Genomic DNA, 7,021 nt, shown 5'->3' with positions numbered 1-7,021 from the left:
CCTGACCAGTGATTTTGGGAATTAGTGTTTCACATCTGCTAGAACATAGGCGCCGTTCCCGCCGTTCTCCCCGTCCTCTTTCAGCCCGTCGCAGGGCCGATGGCTCGGGGGCCGAGGTGCGCGGGCACGGCCGGGGTGCGCGGAGGCCCGCGGGGCCACCGGACGGGAAGCGCCGCAGCACATGAGCCGCGCGGCGGCAACAGCGGCTGCCGGGCGTCTCTGTGGCGCAATCGGTTAGCGCGTTCGGCTGTTAACCGAAAGGTTGGTGGTTCGAGCCCACCCAGGGACGGGTCCCCATTTTGGCGCGGCCGCCCGTTGTTTTGTGCCGGCGGCGGGCCGCAGAGGATGTGAGATTAGCGCTGGCGGTCGGGCCGGCGCCGCCTGTTTCTGGGCACGGGGGCCCCAGGAGGGGACCGCTGCCGCCCGGCCCCGGCGGGGGCAGCTCCCGCCCGTGGGGCGGGACGGCTCCTTTCCTGCGCCGCCCTCCCCCCCGTGGGCGCCGGGGTCGTGTCCCTCCTTCCTGCCCAAGGGCGGGGGGGGGGGGTGTGCGGGACCCCCCGAGTCCGCGTCCTCGTTCCCGCCGGCCGATGCGGATTCCGCGAGCTCCGGGGAGGCAGCCGGGCTCCGTCCCGAGCCGGGCAACGACGGGAGCCTGTGGAGGTTTCTTTACCCCCTGCTCCCATGCCGGAAGGTGCAAAGGAAAATACCTTCTTTGCATAACGACAATTAATGTTGATGCCGAGCGATTAGGGTTTGCTGCGTTTACGGCACTCCCGTACTCGAGCTATCGCCTTCGGACGACCTGGGTCGGAGCCGAGGCTCGGGGCGGGAAATGCCATTCGCGAGAGGCATTACCATAATTATTGTCGGCTACGACTGTCGCCGCTATCGTCGGTGCTCTTAGCGCAGGAGGTGGCAGGCGCGCCCGGCCATACCGTCCCTCCCCGGCGGGCGAAGGCAGCGCCCCTTCCTCGCCTTCGCGACGGGCGCTCAGACCGCCGCGGAGAAAAAGCCCCGCAGCAGCGGCCCGGCGCCCCGTGCCCCCCCGGTGTCCCCCCCCGCGCCCGCCGGTCCCTCTCCCGCCGGGGTAGGAGGTGTTTGCAGGCCCGGCTCCCGCTGGCTGGCAGCGCTGCCTCTGCGGGCTCGCCCTGCCCGCACGAAGCCGCTTTGCATAAATGAATGTTAAAAGCAATTACGTCGGGAGCTTCGCCTAAACGTATCAATTAGAAGTTGGCACCTTCGCCCCGTCTGAGCCCGAGAGCCGGTTCCAACGAGCGTCTCAGTCGTGTGAAATACGGCCGCCTTCCAGAGCAACTTCTGCCAACTCCGCGAGGATCTATTTACAGTTTATAGAAAAGAGAATTCGTATTAAAAATGCCCCCTTCCCGGTGAAGCTGTATTTCATAGATCTTTCTTTCCAGCTCTCCTTGAATAAAGGATACAGCCCTCTTAAAGGTCAGGCTACGCCATTGATTTACCGTTGATGACAAGATCTGGCCCTCGCTCGCTGAGATGCCGGACAAACGACGTGTATTTAGAAACACCGAAGAATCTTTTGAAAGTAATAAACCCTAAATCGTTGACGTGCTGTATCTGCAGCAGCTGGCGGGCGCGGAGGGGTTCTGTCACCCGCACCTTTTACACCTCGGTCAAACATCCCGAGCAACCGGCCGCCGTGCGCCCGGCGGCAGGGAAGGTGCAGCTGGCTGCGGGACCCACCCGTCAGTTAGCGACACTCAGCCCACGAATATTTTGCCACTGATGAGCGGAATTTTATTTCAACAAGAGTACTTCAGATAAATCCCCCTCCTGCTATTTCCATGTTGCTTGCAGCGGGAGGATGAATTCAGCCCCGCACTCGCGGCCGCCAGCAAAGCCTCACAGGCGACAGAAGTGTTAAAAAATCTGCGTTTGCCTGTGCGGGGATTGCCTCGCTACCAGGCAGGCATCGGGAGCTTACAGCAATCAACAACAACAACAACAACAAAAAATTGACCATGTCAGTGTGAAGCAGCAATGGCCGGAAAGGCAGTAACAATTCAGGAGCTCACATTCACCAAACTGATACTTCGGGAAGGAAGGACGAGCGGTTCTGCTCCCATAAAGCGAGCCTTGCTCCCCTCAGCAAGTCACAGATGCGCTTTATAGAGGCGAGTATTGCTGACCAGGAGGTTTGTGAACGCTCCTTCCAGCTGTTGCACGTTGGGGTGCAAATGTGCACCACCAAACCTCCTGAAAGAGGTGCCGCGTGTGAACAGCCGCGCGGCGCCCGGAGGCTCCCCCGCGCGCCGTCAGGGCTGGGGAGCTCCCGGCGGCGTGGGGCGCTGCCTGGTGAGCTCGTCTGGTAGCGGCGGGAAGCGCGCGCGTGGGGAAGCGCCTCAGCCCATCTGCTCACGAACTAATGACAGCGGAGGCTGTGGAAAACGGGAAACCTGAAACATTTTTGGGAGAAGATAGGGAATCGAAGCCTTCTTTGTATGAAGTGGGAAAAAACGTGTAGGGGGTCAGTGAAGCTTTCGGTTCTCAGCCGTGGCAAGCGCTTCTCGTGGCTGCGTGATATTCCCCAGACAAACCACCCGGTTCTGACGTTAATCCAGTCATCTATAGGCAGTGTGGGATGGGCGCCGTCCTGAGTGGCGGGGGGCTGCGTCATCTGATACTTTTGGGAAAAGGACCAGACATGTCCGAAGCGGCCTCTTAACAGGCGCCGGGTCCGGTCCCAGCGTTCGCATTTCTAACCGGTGCCCCAACCCGTTGCTAGCGCACTGGGGAGAGCCGACGCCGCCAGAAGCCGAGGCCGGCCGGCCCAAGGACAACCTGGCGGCTGCGCTGCGCCCGCCGCCGCTGGTGCGGGGGTGGGCCCCGACAGCCCGCACGGCACCGCACCGCGCCGCGGCTCTTTGTTCCCGCGGCGGCCGGACGGGGACGCGGGGCCGGGGCAGCCCGGTGGGCGGGCTGGCCAGCGCCGCCGCTCCCTCCGCGCCCCGGGGATTGCGGGGGAAGGGGGGAGCAGCCGCCGGCCCCGCCATCCGCCGCCCCGCCCCGCCTCTGCAGCCCGGGAGGGGCCGGCGCGGAAGTGCGGGTGCGCGGGGCGCGGGCCGCCCCCCCCCCGCCCCCCCCCGCCCCCGCGGAGCCGCCGCCGTTCCCGGGCGCTGCCCCAGCCCTGCCTGCCCCGGCGGCGGGGCCGCGGAGGGCGAGCGGGGCTGCGCTGCGCTGCGCTGCGCGCCCGGCCGTGTCCCGCCGCGGGGGCGGCCCGCACCGCCGCCGGGTGCGGCGCATCCACGGCCGGCTGCGACCGGGAGCCGCGGTGCAGGGGCGGCATCCAGCCGAAACGGCGGCCGGAGGGCTGCGGCGGTGTCCGGGCTGGAAATAAAGCAGTTTTTAAGCAACCCCCTTTGAACTTTCGCCGATATTTAACGACTTGGGAGGCAGATAAGGCGGGGAATAAAATATTGGTCGCCTTAATAAAGACGGCGACCCGGAATATTCGAAACATGAAAAACTGTAGAGCTCGCAGAAAGGGTGCAGAAAACAGCCATCTTGAATATTTTAATCTCTGGCAAGTGTTTCTTTGGAACAAAATGGATGTTGGAGGGAAACAGCATAGTTAACATTACTGTAGCCTTCCATTTCTAACACCATCCCTCTCGCAGAATTCAGCTGGCACGAAGCAATGAAACTGGAAGGAACGCCACAGCCTTTCATCTGTGTACAATGGCAATAAATAATCATAGCCTGAATACCGTGGTCTGGAAATTTAGTACCTCTCTAAGTGATGGTGCTTTTTTTTTTTACCCACGATTTATATTGATTTGTTTGCAACAATATAAGTCACATGTAACGCTGCAAAAACACTTTTAGAGCTCACGCACATAAACAAACAATTAGTCTGTGGTCGCCCAGAACACATTTGTAAAGATTTTTTATTTTTAATGATACTCTGCATTGCTACCGTCACCGAAGTCAAAGGAGGTATTCCTACCGACTGCCCTGGAAATTGGATCAGGCCCTGGGTTCAGAGTTTGTTGTGTATTCATGATATGAACCAATTATTCTAAGGATTCATTGTTTGGCCATAAAAACCACTCTAGGCTGAAATTAGGCTTAGAAAGTCCCCAGGATTTTTTTTTCCACTTTTACTAAAATGGATTAACAGCTGTCTTTATTTTTTCTTTCCTCTTTTTTTTCCCCCTTCAAACTGATGGTGAAAACAAATACACCATGCTGATTTCAGATGCTTTTTGTTTTCATGTAACTACAAAAATAGCCTTTTCTTTTTTCCTGAGAATTGTAAGGCTGTTAGTGTTGGTTAGGCCTTCCCAAATTTTAAAAACTAATTATTTTTCTAAAAAAAAGGAGTAACTGACTGAAGGGGGTGGTGGTGAGAGCAGAGACAATAAGTCAGTGGTTCAGCTACACAGGCTCAGAAAGGCTCCTTCCCTGGGATGATTTATTTATTTATTTTCTCGTTGCTGTTTGCTTACTTTGGACCTACTTCTTCGCAGATAAGCTCGTCAGAAACAACGCACTTTAGAAAGCCAAAGACAGCTAATAAAAATAATGCTGGGATGACTGGAGAGCATTGTCTGAAGATTAAAGAATAGCATTGCAAAGCAGAACTGCTTGATTTTATTCACGTAGTGTTTTCTTTGATGTCAGTTTGGGCAGCATTTCTACTCCTAATTGCTAAGGATAAGATTCCTTTTGAGAACTGTATTGTTCTTATTAAAGTTCCTAATTTTTCAAGGAAATTTTGAGGTACTGCATATGCAGTTCCTGATTATTTCAGTACCTTGCTACAGCTTTACTCTCTGTGTCTGAACATTTTTCCTTTAATTTCGCAGTGCCATACCTTCCTCTGTGGATTGATATGTTAAAATATATTTAGCATCTGTTTCATAGGCATCCTGATGTTTGTACAGTATTTCTTGAGACTATTTGGATCAAAAAGCACGATGAAGTCAAGCAGCTTCCTAGTCATTTTTTACAATTGGAGCATGTAGGAATCTCAAAAGAACAGTGTTTGTGAAAAGCAGAGTGAGCAAAATTGCTAAAATGCAAATGACAAGCTCCATCAGAGGCTAAAATTACAAATTCGTGTTTGTGAGGAAAAAAATGCATAGACTAGAGACAATAACCTAGAAAAGGAGGCGCTGGCTTCTTAATGGGCAGGTTCTTTTTCTAAAAATGAAAGCAATACTCAGCTCAAATTGTTAGTGTTATCTAAGAAACAGGAAGATTTCAACCAGATTGAATAATACTGGGAATATGGGGACTGCTATAAGGCCCAGAGAGGAAAGCCGTATCAAATTTGTTGAAAGCTGAAGGAAATGCATTTAAGTGTCATGAAACTCCGATTTACGTGGGAAAGGTATGTAGGGTTCCAGAAAGGAAATAGGGTGCAAAGAAGGACTAAGGAGGTATAGCTCTGTATTCTGTCCATCAGATGTCAATGATGAAGAAATTTGGTAGAAATAAATAGAAGAAATAAATTAACTTATCTGCTTGCCAAAGCACACAAAGTTAAAAAAAGTCTTTTTAATGATGACTCAAAATATATATTTTGTCTGAAAGAACTGAATTCACAGGAGAAGAGAAACAAGAGTATCATATATTTCCTGTAAAGAATAAAGCTTTTATTCATAAAGTTCATTTGCCCTAATATACCTAAAGCATTGTTACATGAGATAGGCTCAGCCTTCTTTTTTTTTTTCAGTTAAGTATTATATTTCTTTATCATCATCGTAGCTTCAGTGACAAAAACCTGAGAGCTGGATTGCACCTTAATAGGTAAACAGGCAGGGAAAGATGTGGGAACACTTCTATCCACGCCTTCCAGAAGGGCAAGGAATATCTGGCAACTTCCAAATAACTGAGGCCAAAGGGACCAGCGATTTCATATTTTAGTCTGAATGGACAGGATATTCTGGTTTCTTGCTGGGTCATTGCCACACCAGGCTCTGCAAACAACTCTCAAGTGCTTATTAGAGTAGTGCATAAATTGGTAAGGAGTAATTGGTTTAACAAGCTGAGTGCTGTTTGTAAATACACCTGTTTAAAAACCAGTGCAGTTAAATCCATTGTACTGTTTAAAAGGTGACTGTAAAGTGGTGCAGTAAAATGGCAGAAGAACTGGGGGGATCAGTTTTGGTCTCCTTGACCAGATTCCCTTCAAACATTTCTGGTTTTCTCAGACAGATTTGTTGTTCATATCACTTCTCTAAATATTTCTTCTATGGCTTGATTGAGAACAGGACTGACAAGGAGCTGCTATTCAAAATCCAGATCTTCAGTTTTATTTGGGACACAGTTTATCTGACATTGCTTTTTTCTGAAACTCAACAATTAGCTTTGCAGATGCTCTCCGTAATTTGCTTAGCCTCAGCAGAGTGAAAGTGATAGAGAAAAGGTCTGTGTCATTACACACACTGTGCTTGGTACTGTTGGGCCTCACAGGGTTGCTGGCCCTGAGGTACTTCCAGTACAAATGAGAGATAAAACTCATAATTAATGATGTGCAAAGTTCTGAGTTTAGACAAATACTTGCAAAAATGTTTTATTCATTTGCCTTTAGTGTTTAGTAATGGATTCTGGGTTTGACCTAGTCTAAGTCAAAATGAAAGAAAAAAAAAAAGTACTTTTCCTCTTTCATTTTCATTTGGGCAGTGCAGGTCTCGCTGAGAAGAAGGTGGAGCTTCCCCAGAGCGCAGGAGCAGCTGTGACTGTCCTTGATGTCTCTAGTATGAATAGTTTGCTCCCAGCTTGTAACTTGTTCCGTTATATCATGTTGTTCAGAGCTTAAAAAAAAAGGATCTTCTGTATTCCTTTCTTCAGTCCTAAGAGCCAGCACTTGCTTTTACTGCTGTCACACAATTTTAAAATCACAGATATGCTGGCTGGAAAGGTAATAATTAGGAGTTTATTGTGGAAAGGAGATAAGATTAGCTGCAGTAAAGATTTATTATTAGAAAATGAATAGCCTCATTTTCAAGATTTAAGAGACTTGTACAAATTACCTGCT

The 7,021-nt window shown here is 51.0% G+C and overlaps 1 non-coding gene across 1 annotated transcript; it reads left to right on the top strand.

The window, feature by feature from the left end:
* The first annotated feature begins 215 nt into the window (after positions 1–215).
* On the top strand, positions 216–289 carry TRNAN-GUU (transfer RNA asparagine (anticodon GUU)). The gene has a single exon. It is a non-coding gene; the product is annotated as a tRNA-Asn (tRNA).
* The last annotated feature ends 6,732 nt before the right edge of the window (positions 290–7,021 follow it).

The sequence above is a fragment of the Phalacrocorax carbo genome, chromosome 2 (assembly GCF_963921805.1).
Source record: "Phalacrocorax carbo chromosome 2, bPhaCar2.1, whole genome shotgun sequence".
Lineage (NCBI taxonomy): Eukaryota > Metazoa > Chordata > Aves > Suliformes > Phalacrocoracidae > Phalacrocorax > Phalacrocorax carbo.
Note: the sequence above shows the minus strand (reverse complement) of the source record. Positions and strands in the feature narration are given on the sequence as shown.